The sequence below is a fragment of the Ostrinia nubilalis genome, chromosome 19 (assembly GCF_963855985.1).
Source record: "Ostrinia nubilalis chromosome 19, ilOstNubi1.1, whole genome shotgun sequence".
Lineage (NCBI taxonomy): Eukaryota > Metazoa > Arthropoda > Insecta > Lepidoptera > Crambidae > Ostrinia > Ostrinia nubilalis.
In genome coordinates this window covers 2,356,527-2,380,129 of record NC_087106.1, presented here as the reverse complement: position 1 = coordinate 2,380,129, position 23,603 = coordinate 2,356,527, and the positions used below count along the sequence as shown (strand labels likewise).

Below are 23,603 nucleotides of genomic sequence, written 5' to 3'. Positions count from 1 at the left end.
CGTACGTTATTTTAATTGCTTTCCTTGACTAGACAAGATAATGAGTAAATTATAAATATTAAACACTCTTGGTCGTTTCGAATCTGTATCTGTATTCGAATCTGTAATTCTGTATCCTCAGCCCGCACTTGCAAGGTGACGTCAGAAATAAATTGAAAAAAAAAAATCATCATCACCACAGGACGCTCACTGCTGAACTAGGCCTCCCCCAATGATTTCCACATCGCACGAATAGTTTGATTCGCGGAATCTGGTTTCATCTACTTTATTAACTTATCTTATCTATTAAGTTGGATATGTATTTCCTGACACACGTTGATTGACTGTTTGTATTGGGGTACAGTGAATATAGCAATTAGAAAGCCTAGCGGTGTTTTATATTGATTAACAGCCTGATTCAACTATCGGCCGACAAAGTCTGTACCTACCTAGTCTACTGTGACTGTGAGTCTTATGTGGTGGATATGGGGAGTATAATAATATGAGACTAATGCCCGTTTATATCATCAATCCCTAATTTTTAAGTGACCCCTATGGTAATACATATTATGAATTTTGTTGTCATAGGAGTCACTTAAAAATTAAGGATTGATGGTGAAAAAGGGCATAATTCTCACTCCAAGTGTGCTGGAAGCCTTAACAATGTGTTTCTTTCCTTTCAAATATTTATTAAGCCACGAACAATACAGTCTAAGTTCTAGTGAACTTCCATTTTAAAATCCTTATTCCCTGTTTATCCATTGTTGAATTTTGCGCGAAAGAGGGAACTCTTGTTCTGTATTTTCTGCGAAATTATAATTTTAATATATGTTTTCACTTCGTCTGCTAGTTGGGAACTGCATAGTTCCTAAGTTTTAAGAGGCAGAATATTAATTGTTATTATCATGATGTATATCTCTCTTGTGTTTGAGATTGTTACTTTAATTAACATCTATTATTTTAATGAGAAAGTAACAGTCTATCAAGTTTTTGCTTAAATTTGATTTCTACCAGCGAATTCCTCCAGAAGAATAAGCAGTTCGAATAAAAGTAATTTCGCTTCTCAACTAACAGAGTAATCAGTTCGTAGCACTTATAAATCGTCAAGTCCTTCGTTCACGAGTTTGAAAAAGTATTCTATGAATGTCTAGTTATCATCCTGGTTTCTATGCTATACTACTATTACCCATTCTGTGTCTAATTGGCTGGATTGAACCATCTTATTTTAACTTTGACAAACGTCAAAAATCTGTCAAACTCCATACAAAAAGCACCGGTTACGGTCAAACTCAGCCTAAGGCTGGGTTGCACCATCTTACTTTAACTTTGACAAACGTCAAAAATCTGTCAAACTCCATACGAAAAACACCGGTTAACGTCATATTTACGGTCAAAGTTAGGTGGTGCAACTCGCCTAAGACGCTAAAACAGTTGACTAGCTAAGAAACTATTAATAACATAACTATTCCCTTCCCAACTAATAGCTCACTTTGTGAGGCTACCTCAAGTCGTGTTGTCTGCTAGGATGGGTGCCATTACATAGTTTTAACTAACATAATTTGTGGTCTAAAATCACAACAAAATATCGGTTGAGCATCCTTAGTCCAGCTAGTCTTAAGTAACAACCATCACTAGGTAATCCATACAAAATGGTGGGGCGGCTGCATCTGCCCCGGGCCCCCGGGGGACGAATAACTCACCGGCCCCTCACTATTCCGGGATTATCTTGGAAATGACGGGAATCTCGGATTGGATCAAGGAAAGTGGGTGATTGTAAGTTGATTAGAGAAATGCGTCAGCCACTTGGATCTGGTTAGGCCTTTAGTCAATTAGATTTATCAGGGTCTTAGGTTTTTCTGCTGGGCAAATGAATTTCACACGTACCTACCTAAAACAAGTTGGTAGAAATAAAAGCTTTATAATTAACTGTAAAAAAGCAAGAGTTTTCAATTAGTCCGTCAGTTAACTTACAAAAACATACTCGACAGTCGACACGTATGTTTCACTTTTTCAAATGAAAATTGAAAGATAAAGCGTGATAAAGTTCAAAGGAAGAGGCCTGTGACGTTAATGCGTGGTTAAAAGTGTAGCACTCTGTAACGTCACGCACGCGGCACCATAACTTCGTAGTTTTTTTAAGGAAACTAGCCTAATATCGCGTATAATATTTCAAAGGAATCAGCGAGCTACAATAAGCAACCAATGTCTTTTCTTATGAAGACTAAAATACAAACAAAACCTCTTATTTTTATTGCGCTTACGAGTGTATCATCAGAGAAATGAACCTGTAACAAGTAAAAAGAGACCAACTGACGGTGTGAGAGAGACCAAAAGCTGTGGTTTTCTGCATAAAGAAAAATAAAATAAAATAAAAATCACTGGTTCCCAAAGCAGCGTTTATTTTGTAAACGATGATTACTCGTGCCCTTATTAATATTGACCAACATGAACCAATAATTAATATATTTTCCTGGAAATCTTCAGGTTAGTGATTCCTTGGAAAGAATCACTATGACTGCTGTAATATATTATGTTGAGTCGGTGTGGTTATGAGAATTTTATATCAATGTTATATCTTTTATGTGACAAGGAGTCCACTTCCAGCCCATTAATTCTGAATAGAAGCGAATATTCATAATTAATGAGGGGGTCTTCCCCCCATAGCCATAGTAAAAGGGAAAAGTAAAACATCTTCGCGCTAGCACCTTGGTTTTAATATTACATCTAACTTGTAGTTCGCGTACAAACCCAACGACCCTTCTTTTTTGACGGACTTAAAAAAGGAGGATGTTTCGCTGAATGTATTTTTTTACCTAAACCTGAACATCGACCTCCTCCTATGTTCTTCTGATTAATTTCGTTGCGGGTTCAATGACAGTTTAACTTTCCCCTAGGACAAACTTGACCTTCATTGGTTGGGTTTTTGTGGCGGTCAAGCTGTAGATGCTGGCTACACCGGAGTTGCAGTGGTGGGAACGAGAGGTAGGAATAGTCTTACTGTTCTCTTTTACTGTGACTATTCGATGAATATCACTCTTAGACTCGAGTTACAGTCTATTGGACGTAATAACTAATTTATTCGGGGTGAAACTGGCCGTTCTTTGTGTAAGCTATAGTATCGACAGTCGTAAATAGAAATGCTATAAATATGTTTTATTTGGATAGGGACAAGAAACCTACATTTGTGTCAATGATCTTCAATTTGTGAACTGTCTTTATAGGTTGTCTGGAAGAGATTGCTTATAGCGATGAGACCGTCTAAGTTGTACTGTCTTTCATCCTAGTTCTTTATTTCTTGTTTTGTGTGTTAGCTGTACAATTGCTTTTATTATTTTTTATTAATATTATACTATATTTGAGTTACAAGAATGTTTTCATATGGAAATTCAAAGAAAAACAAATTAATAAATACATAAGTCAAATATACATATGTAGAGCTCACTCATTCTCTGAACTCGGAAGTAAAAAGAGTAAAGCTATTAAATTATGCCTTTTATTACTTTTCCACGAAATAACAAGAAAGATACGAATATTAAAGATACCAGGAAGAAGAATAATCCTCAGAGTAAATCTTACTCACACTTGAGGTCAACACCCTTTAACTATAGTTTCTAAGACAATGAAAAAGCCGGTTTCGTTATCTAAATCACTCCATCGACTATCGAGTCGGCCTCGATTAACTGGTCGAATAATCGAGTCGGAGATAAATCGAGTGAACTCATAATCGATTTGAAACATCCATTTTTGGGTGCGAAAGTGGAAAGATAGGTAATGAATAATATTTCCTTGTCAGTTCCTTCTTTAAAAGATATAACGAAACCGGCTTTTTCATTGTCTTTATAATTGTCTTAAATAATACATATAAGTAACATTAATATTTCTACGATATATTTGCATGCTATTGTTGATGGCTGGATAGGTGATCATATTTTGTTATCGACCTTCTGTACACCCTATTCAAAGACAAATAAATATTTCTATTTCTTAGAAACTAAAGTTGTGTTGTGTAGAGTGGGTGTCGGCCCCAAGTGTGAGTACTTATTCAAAATACTGGTGTTTGAATACAAACATTTATCGTGTGGTACTAGCATTATTATAGACGTAGCTTTAATGTGCTGACTATGATAATGTGCCCTACGAAGCATGAAACCCATAATGTCATAATGAAAGTGGGAACAAAGTAAAGGTACGAGTACGTTATGGGGATCACAAAAATATAGTAAAATGTAAGGGCAAAAAAAATAATGACACATGTAAAGGCTTCTTAAGAGCATTTGTAAGAACTAATTTAATTAGTCTAAAGATATTTTTGATTATGATGTAATTCCGCAACCGGCTTCCCAAAATCGCACTAAAATCTGTTCAGTAGTTTAAAAGATATCTAATAAATGCGTGCAGACAGACGGAGCGACTTAGTTTATGTGTTACATTAATGTCAAACGTTTACATTTTTCCTATTCACAAAACAGTACTACCTACTAGTTCTACGAAACCATAACCGTGCAGAAGTTAAATATTTACCGATTACGGTTGAAGTTTTGTACCAAGCAAATAACCATTGGCCTGTGTTTTTTATTCTGTCTGCTCCAGAACTAAATTTAGAAGTCTGCGCATCGTCAGACTGTATGTGGTATTTATTTTTCATGTCCACACCAAAATTAAATTCAGTACCAGTTTGTGAAGTTTTTATCGTTAAAAGTTGGAGTCTCTCTATTTCTGTGTTGGCTGACTGTTTATATTAATTTACTTGTTTCTTTTTATAATTACAAGATATTACAGTCTTTTTTAGATCTTTTCTTCGATAGTGTTGCCATAGTGAAGAAAAACAAGAGTGATGCTGCAAGCAGAAGTCGAGTTTTGTCATATTTATTTATATTAATCTACACTTATATTAAAAAGAGGAAAGTTTAGATTCTTTTCTTCTTTCCGTGTCGACAACAAACCTACAAGTTTTGATTGTTTATATTGAATAGGCTCCAAAACTATTGGACCGATTTGAAAAATTATATCACCACTAGCTTTTGCCCACGGCTTCACCCGCGTGAAAAGACAATGCCGGAAATTGGCGTCTTTTTTTTTTCGCGCGGCCATCGACCAAACCTTGTTTTTTGATTACAAAATAGTGTAATAAACCAAACTTACTATTACATGTATACCTCTAAACTCAGTCTGAACTGAGTTACGAGCATCAGAAGTTTGATGATTTTCATACTAGATTTGCTGTTTGCGCGCAAGTTTTGTAAGAAATTGCAACAAAATAATGACATTGTATGTGTATACAAACAATACCATCCATTAAAGGCTGCAGACATAAGTATGCAGCAGAATCAGCGCAATAAAAAATAGTCGTAAAAGGTCGATGGCCGCGCGAAAAAAAAAGACGCCACCTTCCATACAAAATCTGGCATTGCCATTTAGTTTGTCACAGATCGTCATAAATATAACCTACAATGTTATTCTGGGTTATAAACAATAATACTGCAAAGTTCAGTAGTTTTTGCGTGAAAGAGTAACAAACATCCAGACATCCATACAAACTTTCGCATTTATAATATTAGTAGGATCACTAGCGAGTACGAAGTTCGCCGGGTCAGCCAGTTTGTGTATAAATGGAAACTTGTCAATTTTATTATTTTTAGCTATTTGTATATTATGTGAAACTGAAATATAAAGTAGAAGTACTTATTGTAGAAACAGACGGTAGCACAAAAAAGTTTTTTTTTTGCTGCAAAATCGCTTCTATTACAACTTCATAAGACCCCACAGTGATTAGCTTGAGGTGCCGCCGTATTTACCTACAATTTTACGGCCGCACTTATAATGCAAATTATTTCTCTCAAAATCAATACTCTACTTTAGCAATAGGTAGCAGGAAGGCGCTGGACGCAGGCCGCTACCAACCGGGCAACATGGAAAGCATTGGGGGAGGCCTATGTTCAGCAGTGGACGTCCTATGGCTGAGATGTTGATGATGATACTCTACGTTAACTACCATATTCAATCCATATTTCCCCGTACTCGCAACTTCGCAGCGATGTAGTAAATCCGTAGCGAATAATCACACAGTCAGTTTGTAAACAACCACTAATTAGTAAATTGCATCAGCGGAGCATACCTCAGATTTTATGCTAATTTGTGTAATGGGTATTAATTAGTACATTTACTGTTTTTGCAACGTGATTCCTGGCAGTTTTTTTGTTTTTCTACTTTTTTACGATCTTCTATCGTCTCCGTCACCGCGATGCAGGTTTGTATGTGCGGCGGAGTGTGCCATAGTGCAGTCGTAACAGCGCCATCTGTTGGTACACGTTTGTAGTGGCGTATCGTAGATGTCGCCACAGTATATCTATACTAATACTAGATTTTGCCCGCGGCTTCACCCGCGTGAAATCCATTTTGTCACAGATCGTCATAAATTATAGCCTATGCCGATGTGATTCTGAGTTATAAACAATAATACTGCAAAGTTTCATCAAAATCCGTTCAGTACTTTTTGCGTGAAAGAGTAACAAACATCCAGACATCCATACAAACTTTCGCATTTATAATATTAGTAGGAAATAGGATTATAAATGCGAAAGTAACTATGTCTGTCTTTCTGGGCCCCGGTCCCATACACATGTTGAGATGAAAGGCATAGAGATACAAAGGACGTCTTCATGACGCACACGATAAAGGCTTTCTCTGAGAGCAGACGAAGCCGCGGGCCACAACTTAGGTCGTAACCTTTATTAAGTCGTTGACTGCCGAGACACTAGACACTAGAAATTGTACTGTTCGAGGCCCACCGGTGAGCCGCGAGGCGTCCAACGTATAGTGGTGTCCATAGGACCCCAGGCGAGTTAGTTTGTGTCATAATTCAGTAAAAAATACACTAAAATTCTGGGGTCTGTACCCCTATGACTATCTAATAAATAAAGGATAATAATTAACTTTTAAAAAAAATAAAACCGACTTCAAATGCGTGAACACAAAAAAAAACTAAAAATTAAAAATATTGCGTATAAAAAAGTTCATCCCCAATTTTCCACCCTTGGGGGTGAAATATTTTCTTCAAATTCGCATGAAACCACCCTTTTGATAATACCTATTCAACAAAAAAATAATCAGTCAAATTGATTTATAATCGGCGGAGATATTGCGTATAAAAAAGTTCATCCCCAATTTTCCACCCTTGGGGGTTGTTTTTTCTATTATTAAATTTAAATGGGACCACCCTTGAGGTATTACCTATACGCCGAAAAAAGATTTGTTCAAATCGGTTCATAATTGGCGGAGTTATCGCGTAACAAACATAGAAAAAAAAAAAAAAAAAAAAACATACGGGTCGAATTGAGAACCTCCTCCTTTTTTGAAGTCGGTTGATAAATGATTTAACATCCCCGTAGGCCTAGGATGCGCGCCGCGATAAGCAGTTATCACGCAATTTTATCGATTTTGTCCATACATTTTGGCGTCCATAAAGTATAATTATCACGACGCGCATCCTAGCTCGGCTGGTGTCAAGACTCTAGACCAGCGGTTCCCGAAAGGTGGTCCGCGGAACCCTGGGGTTCCGTGGAAAGGCCGCAAGGGTTCCATAAAAAATATTATCCCACGTTTCGTGACCGACGTTGTTCGCTCGCACCGACTTGTTTACGCACAAGGGAGGGGCAGGGCGTGCGGGCGGAGTAGTACGGGGGTTCCGCTAGGAAAAGTATAATCAATTAGGGTTCCTTGGCAAAAAAAAAATTGGGAAACCCTGCTCTAGACATCGTAGGCGTCTGTCATGTCTCAACGAACAGTTAAAGATAATTAAAAACCGTTTGACAATTCAAAGTGGCAGTCCTATCAGCGATTACTTTGCTCATAGATACTGAATTTGCATTTTAATCGACTAATACATATTTTAATTCATTCTCTCTCACAAAACGTGATCTGACTGCTATTAGGTTGATAGTTCGTTTAGTATGATCTACTAAGTTTTGCCCGCGGCTTTGTTCGCGTGAGATTCACGCTCGGATTCACAAACGATGCTTGCTTAAGTGAAGCAGCAAATCGAACGCATAGCGTTGAATAGAGCTCTGTGATTAGTTCGTGTGTCACTCTGTGCGTTCACGCGCACTGTGAGACCTCATAAAATGTTTATGAATACGGGCGTCAGTTGGTCATTAAAATATTGTTATAAATTATAGCTGTGATGTTATTATGAAGTAGGGTCATTCCATGACAAATGTTACCGAGGGTGAAAAACTAAATATGTTCTTTTCGCATTAAATCTGATGAATTTTGAAAGTAAACATTCCAAATTATAATGTGCAACAAAAAAAATCTAAAAGAAACAAGTAATTTTTAAGTTATTAGTCTTCAAAGTCTATACTTAAGTCAACTTTCTGAATGATCATTTTCTCTCTAATTATCGGTAATACAATTTAAAAAAAACTATCAATCTGTGAAACGTTATGCCACTATATGATTCGAGGGTATTTATCATAGTATTGGTAGATAGCGTCATAGTCCCAAAAAAATTGATAATCATCAAGTTTTTAGTGTGTTTTCTTGTTACTTCGGCGATGTAACACCCGAAACAGAAAAACAGGTATTTGTTTTATTATCGTACCTTACACATGGATTAGGGTAACAATATTTGGCAAAAGTAAGGGCATGGTAGTAATGATTTCAAATACTAACTAATATCTGAGCATGATACTAATTTAGTATGTTTTTTTCTTGATTAAAAACTGTAACACCCGAAACGTTTCGGGCATTACATTTTTATTTATATGTCGGATAATGTGTGTATATTGCTTGGAGAAGTGAAAAAGTATTACTGTGAGGGTCCTTTGACCTCCCACTAACGCTGACATCGGAAAAGGAGTCATATTTCTCAATTTAAGACTTTTTTGAAATGTCAACTTAACACTAAAATTAAGGTATTGCTAAAAAGTGTTGATGTTTGACATTTCCAATAAATATCGTAATTAGAAATTAAAGTAATGCTATTTCAAGCCAAAAACAATAGAAAAAGCTATATTCTGAGGAAAAATTAAACTTGAACTTTATTTATTTTTTAAAAAAAGCTGCTTCGTAATTTCAAACCAGAATTCGCTCTATTTGTGTTTATTTGTTGTACTCCTTATTTCATAGTACCTAGAGACTAATAAAACACCGATTTTATCGATAAAACGCGTTGCATTTTCGTACTCGTAACACCCGAAACAGAACCATTGTAACACCCGAAACAAAGAAAAAATTTATATAAAAATAGTAAAACGTTTTATTTATCAGTGATTGTATGTTACATGGTTTGTAAATTTCATACTTTAGAAGTCCTGTAAGTTTTAGGTATGATTCCTTAAGAAAATTCGCTAAATTTCGAGTAAATGCGGCAACAGTCAGAACATAGAGGCAAAATCTCGTAACGCCCGAAACGCACACTTTTCGACTTATATTTTCGTTATCCTACAGTCTAAGCTGTACAAACTTATTATTTAGATAAAACAACTAAAAACGGACAGATTAAGGCACTAACATTATTAAAATACTATTTCAAAATACATGAAATTGTTGAATATGTGTGTACGAACGTAACACCCGAAACGATGGAATGACCCAGTACCTACCAATTAGCCCAATCTTGTTTCTATCACTGATACTTTTGTACATTAAAGATCTACAGCTACCGCTTGCAAAACGTATGTAAAGTACCTTGCGAGGTTAAATGAATACTGGAGTATTTTAAGATGTTTCATTAGAAGACGATTTTAGTCCATGAGATGATAAACATGCATACTTTAACATTTTCCCGGACAGTAACCCAGCCACAATAGAAGTTTAATTGTCATGACTGCTATAGCAGTCCACTGCATGTCCAGTTATGGAAAGAGATAATATGATGACTTTAACATCTCTCTGGATCCCTCGAGCTGTTGCTATTACTATTTTTGTCCAAATACGGATTTTTTTCCTTGTCACTTGTTACTGAGTCGCCCAATATTTTGTATTTTAATAAGATAAGTAATTTCTTAAACCTACACGTGAAACCGATAAGAATAATTATAACGACTGCTAACAGTTTCGACATTTAAGCAAAGAATAACTTTAACCTTCAAACGGCCGAGGGCGGTCTTAGTGGCCCTTAGGATACTTAAAATTAATAGTATAGCTGATAAAAAAAATTATTTTACTGTCTGGGAAATATGTAATTCATTTCTAACAAACAAATTGGAGTAGGTGTCAGGTAGGTATTTAGTGAATTTATAATGGACACTGGACAGGTCATGTCATGACCTAGCTAGATGGAATCTAACAACCTGTGTGTCTAGCTAGTGTACCTATTAGTAATATAATTTTGTTACTTCATGATTCAGCAATCCACTTTGTATTGATAATACAAAGTAGCGACGAGAGTCGGTGGATTAATAAAAGAGGATTGGTATTAATTATTTTTAAACAAAAGCGAAGAACTTCAATTATTATTTTCTAGATTGCTTAGTTAATTAGTATTGATTAAACACAAGCACTAACAGTTTGATACAATTAGTATCACTACACATAGCGTGTAAATGACTTCTTTATTACCCTTAACACAAACAATGCGCGTTAAAATACTTCGTAACCAGTTTTTTACCAAAAAATGCCTACGAAAAAATCTCGACTTGGTCTATTTATGTCCCAGGAGTAAGGGAGGGTTAACTGCACGTGTAGTAAGTCAAACACCTCAGTTAGTCATCGATAAACGGTTATGGACTTTAGTATTTGTATAGATAACACTAAGTTAATATCGGGGTACGTTTAAATTTGAATGGCAAGTTTATCCAGTAACGGTTATCAAGGATTTGGCTCTTCCAATTAGAAAAAAATATACGAATTTTGTTAACAAATAGCTTTTAGGCAAACAATTTTATTATTCTGGTTATTAAAAAAAATCCAGCTGTTTTATATGAGGGACATTTAAGGAAAACATGAAGCAACTTTTTAATTCATATATTTTAAATATTCAAAACTGGATTAATTAAGGAGATTAAAGGGAAATGTCGTATTAGATTTCTGAATTAATAACTTACATTTTACTCTGGACGTCTACAGTGTAGTTTATTGTGTAGATTCTATACAATAAAAGCATATTGGCTTTAAGATTAGTTTTTTGCCAGTGTTAAAACTGCCCGACTATAATTTAAATAAGATATTTAAAACCCTAGCACCATAGAAGATTGACTGGGTGCAATAAAGTTTAAACAAATGAAAAAAGTCATCTAAATAATTTTGTGCTCAAAACAGCGGAACGCAAAAAAGTGGTTGCATATTTTATAACTCTACATTATCTCAAATAAAAATTGAATAACCAAATTTCCGAGTTCGAATAGCTTCTGTAATGTGTTTTTATGCAGGCATCGTACGAGGCACGCCGTCGCCATGGAAACGTAATTCCCCCATAATCCCTTTTATTTTAACCTTCATCCCCTCGCGTTGTCAGGACAGGGGTGTCAGTGACACCGTACAGGCATGGAGTAAAAATAAATTGTTAATCATATTGCCCATTGAGCAATTTCATTGTATGGTTTTGAATGATGCTAATTTAAAAGTAGGCTAACATATGGCTTGCGTAATTGTTAAAAAAATATTTTCGACTAGACATCAAATAAATGAACCCTTGATACCTTTTTGGTAAAAATTATGAGTAACTAAAGGTAATAAATAACGCTGTCTTTTACCTACTATTTACACCGACCGATGGCTTCAAATGTGACTATTTGAAAGTTATTAAAAGTAGGACTTTATTATTGTACGAACGATATAATTTTAATTTGATAACACAGCTGTAAAATTTTCTGTTCACGGTTTGCCGGAGTTCACATACTTCTCGCTCGAATATGTTTTTTAAATAAACAACTTGAAAAAATCGAACTGCCTAAGGATCGAACCCACGAATATGTAGGTATCTTTCAATCGGTGAATTATATTTTTTATAGGTGTAGTGGTTCCAGAGATAATATAAATAGATGAAGTCAGTTCTGTCCCATTACAATTATTAATAACAATTTAAATTCTCGACTAACCAATGCGTAACTACAACCGTGTGACAGGCAGCCACCTGTCAGAGTCCAGAAGAATTTGTCTATTAGAACCCCCGCGTCAGTCCCTGCCCTGTCCGGTATTACCATACTGCGCGGCGGCACGCAATGGTGCATTGAAAATGCGCTACATTACGCGAAGCAGTGGAGTGGGCATTTGATAGACTATACGAAGGACATTTTACCTATCCAATGGTTAAAATTATCTGTCACTTTTTAGACGTCTGAGGGCTGATTTTTCAATCATCAGTTAACTTTTAACAAAAGAATAAACTTGTAATTTTGACATATTTCCCGTACTGAAACTGTCAATATGCCAAACTTATTCTTCAGTTTAAAGTTATCCGACGATTGGAAAATCAACCCTGAAATTGATGTTATGTGACGCACTGAAGTGAGATCTTTAATTATTCAAATATTTATCTGTCCACACTACACCACCTGTCATCACTCGAGAACTTATCTGTCCCAGCGGCCATCAGTTCTGCGAGCTATGTTCCTTACTCACTGCCACTTGATTTCAGCAATTCTGCGGATTATGTCGGTGCCTGGATGCGGGAGCGCAGGACCGGTCGTTGTGGAAAACCTTTGGGGAGGCATTTGTTTTGTCCAGCAGTGGACGTCATTCGGTTGAAACGAAATGAGAGCATAGAGACACCACCTTCTCTAATTTACCAGAAGCAGAAGAAGATAAGGCCAACACTCCCCACGCCAGATGGGTTGGGGAGTCTTGATGTTCGCATATTTTCTCCCTTAATATTAAGATGCAGTAGAGTTTTTGGTCGGTAGACATTCGAATATTCCATTTTCATGCGAATTGGTTTTGGTCTTGGAAATGACAATTTAAACAGTTTTGTTCAGACATAAATTTTACATTTTATTACAGAATTTTAGGTAAAAGTTTGTAGATGTGAATAAAGTAACTGAGATTGCACTTTTAGAAACTATAAACTTTGGACTAAAATATACTCACCGAGTCTAAACGATTTGATGATAATTTTGCATTTTTTGTTGATTTTACCTGCGAACAAAGAAAAACAAACATTAGTATTTACTATTTAGTATTGTACATTTTCTTTAAGCATTTCTGGAGTTTGTATGTACAAAAACGTGCAGCCCTGAAATACATAATGTATGTATCTGTCAAAAAGTTACCTAAAGGCTACAGATGTTTCGGAGATCACATACACACAAAAAATCTTATTCACTCTAAGATAACAATCATAATTATATTAATTAGTAACGTAAAGACATGTACAATAATTTACATGACAAGTTTCCTCATACAGGGGCCAATTCTAAGTGGAATTAACCTTAGTATTTTGTTTCATTGTTATTTATTTTAACTGTTAACACCGACATTTTTATGAAGGAAATTAAACAAAAACAACAAATGAACATCGGAAATTTAAGTGAATAAAGAAAAACAGCAGTAAATTTCGGGGAAAACAAGCGAAAATCGTAAAATCGCGAACATCGCCAATCAAGTGACTAATAAAAACGAAACAAAATAAGTACTTTTATATCAATTTGTAGTTTATTGGTACTGCGGTACTTGTTCGATTTACTAAAAAGAAAGTTAAATTTAGGTTTCAACGATATTATTTTTCTTGTTATTAGCAAGCTGAAGTGGCAATAGGCAGGGCACATAGTACGCAGAACTAACAGCCGATGGGGTAGCAAGGTTCTGGAGTAGAGGTCACGTACCGAAAAACGCAGCGTGGGACGTCCCGTCCACCCACAAGGTGGACCGACGACCTCATAAAGATAGGAAGGCGCTGGATGCAGCTACCAACCGGCCATTGTGAAAATCATTTGTGGAGGCCTATGTTTTTTTTATGTGACAGGAGGCAAACGAGCAGACGGATCACCTGATGGTAAGTGATTACCGTCGCCCATAGACACCCGCAGTCAGCAGTGGACGTCCTATGGCTGAAACGGTAATGATGATATTATTTTTCTTAGAATTAGATCTATCACAGGAATATTTCTGTTACTGTGTATGTACGACAATATGTGAGAACGGAACGACCATAAATTCCGTGCACTTATAATACTCCAATTAAGATGCGGCGCGTGTCTGGACATTAATGTTTTTGTTTAGCCATTCTCATACTAATGTTCTTTAATGCAACACATACAGGGTGGCCAATAATTTTGCCGCAGAAACATTACAAATTATGCACATCGAATGTTAAAAGTAATAAAGAAAATAATTCAAAAATTGTCCAACATTTTTGCAACATTTTTTTTCCTTGACACGTGTTAAACTCATACCCCCTTACTAATAAAACTTACACGCTCGTTGAACAGTGTTAGCGACGTTAAGTATGGAAATGTGATTTTAAATCAATGTTCAACAAATGTGTAACTTTATATTAGTAAGGGGGTTAGTCAACGTAGTCAAAAAGTATTTTTTATTTGAAAACTTACCATGAAATAAAAGAAATTACAAGAAGTGAAGACTGTTGCTACTCTACACGCGTGAATGAATTTTGATGAAACTTTACAACTCTGTAAACCTAGTTCAATAAGAATTGCAATTACACACTGAATTCTTTTCTGTTAATGTCATTATATCGCGGTCTACGGCTAATAGATATTGTGTGACTTTATCCAATGGGACTCTTCATGGCTAGGTTAAGTACTTCATGGCTTTGTATAGGATTTGGGCACTAAAAGCATTGCAATGTTTGGAACATAAAAGTCTGACGCCAAAAAGTCAACTTCAAAGTTTTTATGTTTAGCTCTCAAAGAAACTTCACTAAAACTGTACCACTAGAAATTGGCCACCCTATATTACTGTGTGACTGACTCAAATAGAGAGTCACGTTGACATTTATGACACGTGTTTGATGAAAGATATGAGACCAATGTACGTAGAATATTATTGAGATTAATTTCGTAGTCGGCTCGAGTTATTTCTTGATCCTTTGAAATGAGGCCATTGCCGATATTCTATGAGGATAATACTGTATTTTGTCACAGATGTCTTTTGATGTGTAAAAGGAATTAATATTTAGGTATATTCTGATTAATATGTGCGTGTTGTTATTGAAACTCTTCAGAAATATGACTCTTATTTACCAGAGGAAAATGGGAGGATTTGGCAGGCGCGTTTGTATTTCTCTCTTAGTCGTTTCTTACGACTTTATGGTCATATTCAACCCTGGAGTAAAAAAAGTGTTCATTTATGACAACATCATTAAATTGCGTACATTTGATTTAAATGTCAATAGTTAAGTATAATGTATCGTATAATGTCCTCCTTATCGTAAACTTATTGTTACATCATTATAATACAGAACAAACGACTCAATTGGATAGTGTCATTTGTGTTTCATTCATCAATCATCGTAAGTTGACGTCAGCTTGAACGGTAGCATCCTAGGTAGTTGTGATAGGTTCGATTTTCCAACAGAAATGTAGTCTGATGAGCTGTCAGATCACTATAATATTTTGTGTAGGAAAGCTGTCATCTTGAATGACATCATTAGCGGCCATCACTCACGTGGCATTAAAGTTGGCTTTGAATGGGTAATCTTTAGAGAAAAGTAAAACCACGATCTTTGAAGAGCGAAATTCACTTCGCGAAAAAGGCGATTTTATTTAATCAAATCTCTACTGATTGGGTTATTGCCAAGCAATCCTGGATATCCTGTATATTCCAGGATCTACATCTGATCTGAGGATATTAGAAGAGAAGAACAGTCGAAAATCACTGCCGTATGTCAGCTTATATCAACTGCAGTGTTCCCACTGAAGTAGACGATAATCAGGTAGAGCAAAAACCCTGAAGGTATTGTTGATGATAACTGTAGGTATTTACATTCATACTTACTCATCACAAGGACATAGACCTTTTGTAGTAACCAATGCGAGTTTTCTGCTTTCCATAACATGTTCCTCTTAGGGAACAGTTTTATACTTCGCTACGAAACTGCTTCATCCATTGCTCTTATATCACATATACTTGCCTAAACGATATAGCCTATTATCATAATGCCCGCCAGCAATACTTGCTAAGTGTTAAGCTATTTAGCCATTAGGTCAAGGGGCTCTAAACTATCCGCCGTTTAGCCATTCAGCGGCGAACCGCTGGGCTGCGTGAATTTGTGATGACTCACCTCTTTGGACAGCGGTCCCCAAACCGTGTTCCCAGGAAGGTGTTAGTTTAGCTCAGATAAAAGAGCATACATTGAGGTTTTGCGCAGCAGTTTCAGCGTTTCAAAAGGCCGTCCACTGTTGGAAAAAGGCCTCCTCCTAGCATTTCCACAACCACAACGACTGGCCTGGTGTTACCCGCATCCAGATGCTTCCAAGATGCAATGCTTGCAAGATAGCCAGTCAACCGAGTGGGAAGCCACTTTACACTACGTCTTCCAGTCCGTGATGGTCACTCGAGAACTTTTCTGTCCTAATAGCCATATGTTATTTAAAACTGTAAAATTAAAAGATTTGCCTTGATCTAAGAGTTCAAAATCCAACATCGGAAGGAGATTCTTTGAGTGGCTTTGTGTCTTTTTAAATACGAGTAATCTCGAGGTGAGGGTCGCGGGAGGTACCTGGATGCGAGCGACGCAGGACCGGTCTTTGTGGAAATCCTTGGGGGAGGCCTTTGTCCAGCAGTGGACGTCTTTCGGCTGAAACGAACGAACGAATCTCTATTTAATCTTTCAAAATATCAGTACCCGACTGCGCCAGAAGGAGCGCCATATTGTGGCATAATATTATGTCGCTGATAACTAGAAAGTACAGGCTCTTAGTATTCTGGAGTAGATTTTGGAGTATTATTAAGATTGAGAACCACTGTCTAACCCATAGATAGTTTATCGATCTCCTCCAAAACACGGCGCGGTAATATTTAATGTGAGTATACTAAATTAGCATAGCACACAGGTGGGCCATTCACGTCAATAATACTTTTAATATGTCATAAGTATTAGGGTATTCGATGCTCGTATACGAAGGTAATATAATTTAATTTGGCAGATCGTTTCTATCACCTGTGTGCCCTGGAGCGTGTGGTGAATTACCAATAAATATTTTATTTGTGAAAATCACACACAGCTTGAAATTTTCAAAAATTAAGTGACTATATCGAAATAAAATTGGGTTGTGTGAGTACCTAATACTTTACTTGGGCTGGGTTGCACCTTACTTTTTTTTGGGATGGACTGCACCTTACTTTAACTTTGACAAACGTCAAAAATCTGTCAAACTCCATACAAAAAACACCGGTTATCGTTATAGTTACGGTCAAAGTTAGGTGGTGCAACTCAGCCTTAGAAACTTACGACAACATAAAATCTGCTGTCTTGTACTTAACTCTAGAACATTTTCAACAATCTGACAATTTTATTTTCATAGAGAGAGATATAGAGAGAGTACAGCAGTGTTTTTTTAACTGTATATTTATGTTTGTTTTTTTAATCAGGCACAAGTTTTGTTAGCCCAATGTAATTAATAAAAATATACGGAGGAGATAGAGAAACCGAGCCAAGAGAGAAACCATCAGTACACGACTTCAACTTGTTTTTCATAATAATATTATGGACGGGATTGCTACCATGTTCCTTAATTTCGAGTTTCTGATATTTCGGCACTGTTGCAAGCGCCATGATCACGGAGTAACTGAGGAAACTGGCGGGTGAGATGTTATGGGGAGACATCTCACCCGCTGGTACGGTACATGATAGCAAACCCGTCAGTAATAATTATTCTGTTAGTGACCATGAAAGCTTAAAACAGTATATTGTTTTCATAGTTTACAGAAATAGCAATATACGCGCGAGTTAACCAAATAAATAAACCTATCCGCTTCCATACAGGAAGCAAAAATACCCGAAAAATAAAGCTTAATTGTAAAGCATTTCAGAAGTATAATATACACTGGCAACAATATAAAAAAGTGGCTCAACTTCCATCGGAATTGCGTTGGTTATTTTGGTTATTTTCACACCGGAACACCGATATCAAATATTCATTCCGCCACATATATTTTGCGGTTTTCAGAGGAATAATATTGGCCCAGTAAGTCCAGATACACATTATACTCAAGTATGAATCTACGGAAAATAATTGAAGCCTGTGATGGGTCCAAACAATGGCAGAATTGAATCAAGGAAAATTTCAAGATACAGTCAGTTTATATAAAATCAATCGCTATTAGCTTATATCTGATGTAATTACCGCTTTCTCGATTTTAACTTGATAATTTAAGTAAGTGTCTTAAGGTACATTTTGGGACTCAGCGCAAAGGCCGAAGATCCTTGTCAGTTTTCGATCCAGTATCAGGGTTTGATTCGTGTGTCTTTGAAGTCGAACATATTACCAAACTTTTGCGAAGTTATATTAAAATAAGTAATGTTTGGAAAAGTTAGACATAAATCAATTCAACAGTTTTTTTTTTCATAGAGAGAGACTACTGTAGTATTTTCTTGTAGAGTCAGCGATGTAAAAAGGTGAATTATTGTGTTTCATCATGCAAACCTGGATCCGTTGCCAGGAACGTTTGGTTTTGCAATTTGTCTTGTTTGCCGACAGCTTTGCTGCCAATTTGTCCGACTTTGTATCATTTATACTAAATTGCGAAACTATTTGTTGTTGCACTAAGAGAAAAATTGTTTCAACAATCACACGGTTATGACGACGTAAATTGATAAAATATTTTTGATATAAGTGCACTTAGCTGCAAACAAGGCAGCAAGGTTCTGGAATGGAGACCATGTACCGGAAAACGCAGCGTCTGCCCACAAGGTGGACCGAAGACCTGATAAAGGTAGCTGGAAGGCGCTGGATGCAGGCCACTACCAACCGTGCGATGTGGAAGTCATTGGGGGAGGCCTATGTTCTAAAGTAGCGATACAATCACGATGCAGTCGCATCTCTTGCAGGATGTGAACCTGTGTCCAGCTCAGAGCTCAACCATAGTGACTAGATTACTTATCGTTACTGACCCAAAAACATTTAGACCTAGGAACCTTTGTCAATAGCAAAACTTGTTAAAATTCTGAACTGTTTTACCAAAAGTCACATAGTTCGGAGTTTTTGCTCAATTACTCAACCCCGACATAGTTCCTGAACTTTGAAGGCCAGTCCTTGTTAATCTTCGCCTCATCTAAGCCACAAAATAGAAATGATCAGAAGACAATCACAAGTATGTACTTCACTTTGTATACCTAAGCTCGGTGGTCTCGCCAGGGTTGACGGCGGCTTCTGCATGGACAGTCAAACTAGTGGGGGGAGCCTGCACTACGTCTTCCAGCCCGTGGTCACCACTCGAGAACTTTTCTGCCCCAGCGGTCTTCTGCTCTGCGAGCTATGTACCCCGCCCACTGCCACTTGATTTTAACGGTTCGGCGACTTTAGTTCTCCTGCGGATTTAATTTCTGATTCCATCACGCAGGGTAACTCCGAACATAGCACGCTCGATCGGCCTTTGGGTGATCTTGAACCTTCTTATGAGGCTTGACACTTATAATGGAAGTATCTGAGCGGTGTCCATGTATGAGTTAGTCAAGCACACTTTGTACGTAGATTTTTTTTGTTATACACAACGAGGAAGCTCTTGGCCTGTATCTCACCTGATGGTAAGTGACGATCAGGCCGAAGGTGGAAGCGAGCTTCACCCGGAATCCTCAACCACGGAGGAACTGGCTATCTTACCTCTAACTGCCAGAACACAACAATGCTGTTAACATAGTCTTCTGCTCATTTCTATTTTGTGTCTAAGCCCGGAGCTGATCTAATAAAACCTAGGTACTTCTTCCGAACATTTAATTACAGGCCTGATTCGCCAACTTTAACTGAGTTCCGCCGAACAAATTACTTTAATCTTTGGAAGTCCGAGACAATTAAAGGTGTAATGTTGCTGCGGTAACTTACTACTTGGGAATGGCTTCGGGTTTAGAAACAAGAATTGCTGTTAAGGGAAATAAAATATATTTTTTGTTGGCTGAGAATTTTTCTATTAGCCCTTCTTCTCCCTCTGGATGTACGTAGAATTGTAGATACTTCAGTTCGTGGTCGCTATTTGATAGAAAATTACTTTCATAATAGTTTTCAGCTGCGTCTTTCAATATTCAATAATTTAAGGCACTCATGTTACAGAGCTGTATGGTAATTTATCTTAGCTAAGATCTTTCCGTTGCAACTTTATTTTGCAACATTTTTTTGTTATATTTTTATCGAAACGCTTTTCAATTTGTCGAATTCTTTTGTTTTAATCTACTATACAGTTTCTAGCAAAACTGACTAAATATTTCTGTTTGAAAACTCTCAATTAATCATAAGGGACCACAGACATTAGCTCGACATGCCGTTGAATTCCTGAAGGTATAAAAAAGGTATAATCCACTAATTAAAGCATAAAATTAAAGTATCTTCCGAAGTGAGAAAAACTAATTAGAACATCCTCGACGCGAGTTGAATGAAGTTTTTTAAGCTCTCTCGAGAAGTGATATTATAATTACTAAGTATTAAGAAGTTATAACGATAAGTATAATCGGTTTTGTTAGATAATGATATGACGATAAAAAGTAACGCCAGCTACAAGAGTAATCATAATACGAATACTCTACACTGTAAGCCTAGGCGCAGACCACCGACTATTAGTCGGCCGATAGTTGGGCCCGATTTTAATTTGTATGAATAATCGACCGATACCAATGTGCCCACTTAGGCCCGGTTTTTTGATTCGTAGTTAAAATAACAAATTGTTAAATTTTGCTACTAATGGTTAAATATTAACAAAATGTTAACTCATAGTTAAAAAATGTACTAAAAGTCTAGCTAACCATTGTTCGAAAAACATTTTTCTCTGATATTTAACCACTTGTCATTTGACATCTGTCAAACTTGACCATTGGTTATTTTAACTACGAATCAAAAAACCGGGCCTTACAAGTCCATACTGTTTAACAGCCCGACCCAACTATCGGCTAACTAAATGTCGGTGGTCTGCGCCTAGGCTAAAGCTTCGACCAAACCAACGCGTGCAGCTCGCGTCGGCGATGGCGATGGCGATCACTGCGCGTGCATAGATCGCCACGATCAATGACAGGACGCGTTGATGTGAGCTCATCGCTACAAATTCATACACGACATCTGAGTTTGTTCCGGCGTTTCTTCTCAGCACTTGCCATATGTTTGTCTCTAAGCGCTGGTAGGGCCCAAAAGATAAGGAGACATGTAAAGCCCCATAAGGGCTACCTTTTCTTTTTTTTATATTTAAATTTTGACGTTCATAAGTGCCACTTGTGGTCTAAACTGAATAAATATTTTTGATTTTGATTTTGATCGTCATCGCCATCGTCGTTTGGCCGAAGCTTAAGGCCCGATTCGACCAAACTGTTATCCGAGAATAACTCCTGGTATAACCGGCATAGACATTTTCAGTATGGGAAATACGTCAAAACTGACGATTTATTCTGAGATTAATATTTACTCTTGTTTGGTCGAATCCACTCTAAGTGTACAAAAATTTTAAAAATGTAAAAAATACCGTGAAAACAATAACGCTTAAAGCTGTCCCAAATAAAGAGAAAAATAAAGCTACCGCAGGTTTGACTTTGAATCTACGTATGAGTTCTGACCATCTTTGAAGTAATTTTTACCCGACTGCGCCAGAAGGAGGGTTAATAAATTCGCTTTTATTTTCTACATGGGAAATTAAAATAAATTAGCTGATTTATAGAACAAAAACAAAACTTTCAAGCTCATTTATTTTCAGTTCAGTACTTGCAAGGGCCCTAAAAGTTTAGTTGAATTAATATTTTCCACATGGTTAACCTTTGTCGTGCCGACCTAGATTCTAAACTGGAGTTTCTCAAACTTATAATCCTTCGATTGCTTATTAATTTTGCCAGACGACTGTGAACCTATTGAAATATGAATTTAAAAAGTTTGTATTTAATAAATCTATCTTGGCTTTGAAAGTCAATACAATTACCAAAATCGATGAGGTTAGGCTGAACTGATTGGGCTCGTAACTAACCACAAATTAAAGCGATTTCTGAAGCAAATTTGATGCAAAATTTTCTTCAGGTTAGGTTTTTGGTGTAGACATGCCCCTAACTAGGTGGACCGACGACTTGGTGAAGTACCTGAATGCGGGCAGTGCCGGGCAGGACCGGTTGTTGTGGAAATCCTTGCGGGAGGCCTTTGTCCAGCAGTGGACGTCATTTGGCTGAAACGAAACGAACATGATTCTGGGTGAGACTCCAATATTTTGGCGCAGTTACATGCATGATGACGGTCGAACTGAAGTAAGACCTAGGCTTAAGTAGATTTAAAAAAAAAAACGGTAAATCTTCATATGGAATACTAGCAAACCCCTAGTAGGGGCTTGCTTACCCTAATTTGAGAAGGCTCTCAGCCAACTTTGTAACAGGCTTAAGACATCGTTTGACCAAATAACTTTAAGAGAAAACTAATTTTTCGCGCAAGAAATAAATTACGTAATTTAGTTTTGTCTGTTTTTCGGTACAGCCGCCATTATCTGTAAGGCAACTCCTTTTCTTAATTGCTTTCAATCGGGAAGTTTGGGGAAAATAACACAGTGTGCACCAATTTTGATAAGTATGATGATTTTGGAATAGAGATAGATCGTCGAACCTTGAAGGGCATAGGCTTTTTGTCTAATAGGATATAAATTAAGCATTTCTTAAGAAAGGGATATAAAACTCATCTTATTTAGGTTATAGATATTGGCGTAAAGATATCGGAGAAGACCTGTGCTCTACAGTAGAGGGGAATATCTTTATTTACTATCTACAGTTTATTAAAACACGCTGGAGGCTATAAAAGTTAAGCGGCTTATTATACAGGGTGTTTCTTGTAAGGTGTCAAGCCGAAGGCAGGTGATAGGTGAGGACTAGACCTATCGATTTCATCTCCATGTATGTTTTACGATTTTTCATAGTTTAGAAGTTATCGTTAATTTTGTGATTTTTTCAAATTGTATGACCTAGTAGGCTTTAAATTTTTTTTCTTTTTTTGGGTCGACTTTTCTCAGATTTCTCATTTTTGACAGATTCCCTATTAATTGCAGATTTTTGAAAAAAATAATCAACTTCCTATCTTTGATGCAAGATACAAAATTTTTGCTAGAAACTTAAAAAATATGCTTTTAGCGGGACATTCTAAAATTTTCAACTTAAAAGTTTGAAAAAAAAAAGAACTTCCATAGGTCCAAAATAATTTTAAAAACTGCGCAGTTTTCTGAACTTTCATAATAACACAAAAAAACATGTACTTAATAAGCCATTATTTTCTGTAATCGCTCCACTAAAGTGGTAAGTCGGAGATTCCGTTACATGTTTTTGACTTTCTTAGGACTAAGTAATGTTTGCAATCCCTTAAGTTTACGTTATGTAGAACACATTTAGAGACAATAACTGAACAGAACATTTTTTTATCCACAACGAGGAAGCTCTTGGTCATACAATTTGAAAAAATCACAAAATTAACGATAACTTCTAAACTATGAAAAATAGTAGAACATACATGGGGGTGAAATCGATAGGTCTAGTCCTCACCTATCACCTGCCTTCGGCTTGACACCTTACA

At 36.6% G+C, this 23,603-nt stretch overlaps 1 protein-coding gene and 1 long non-coding RNA gene across 6 annotated transcripts in view; both read right to left on the bottom strand.

The window, feature by feature from the left end:
• The window catches only part of LOC135081056 (uncharacterized), a 239,828-nt gene that overhangs the window by 101,484 nt on the left and 114,741 nt on the right, over positions 1 to 23,603 (bottom strand). Inside the window, exon 2 of one of the 5 annotated variants that reach the window (XM_063975769.1) lies at positions 13,006 to 13,053. The exons of the other annotated variants lie outside the window; for them this stretch is intronic. The gene's annotated coding sequence lies outside the window, so the exon portion shown is untranslated. The remainder of the gene's footprint in view (positions 1 to 13,005; positions 13,054 to 23,603) is intronic. 5 annotated transcript variants of the gene reach the window in all.
• Positions 1 to 23,603, bottom strand: part of LOC135081064 (uncharacterized) — a 211,926-nt gene that overhangs the window by 171,822 nt on the left and 16,501 nt on the right. Inside the window, exon 2 of the long non-coding RNA XR_010259117.1 lies at positions 7,489 to 7,723. This is a non-coding gene — a long non-coding RNA (uncharacterized LOC135081064). The remainder of the gene's footprint in view (positions 1 to 7,488; positions 7,724 to 23,603) is intronic.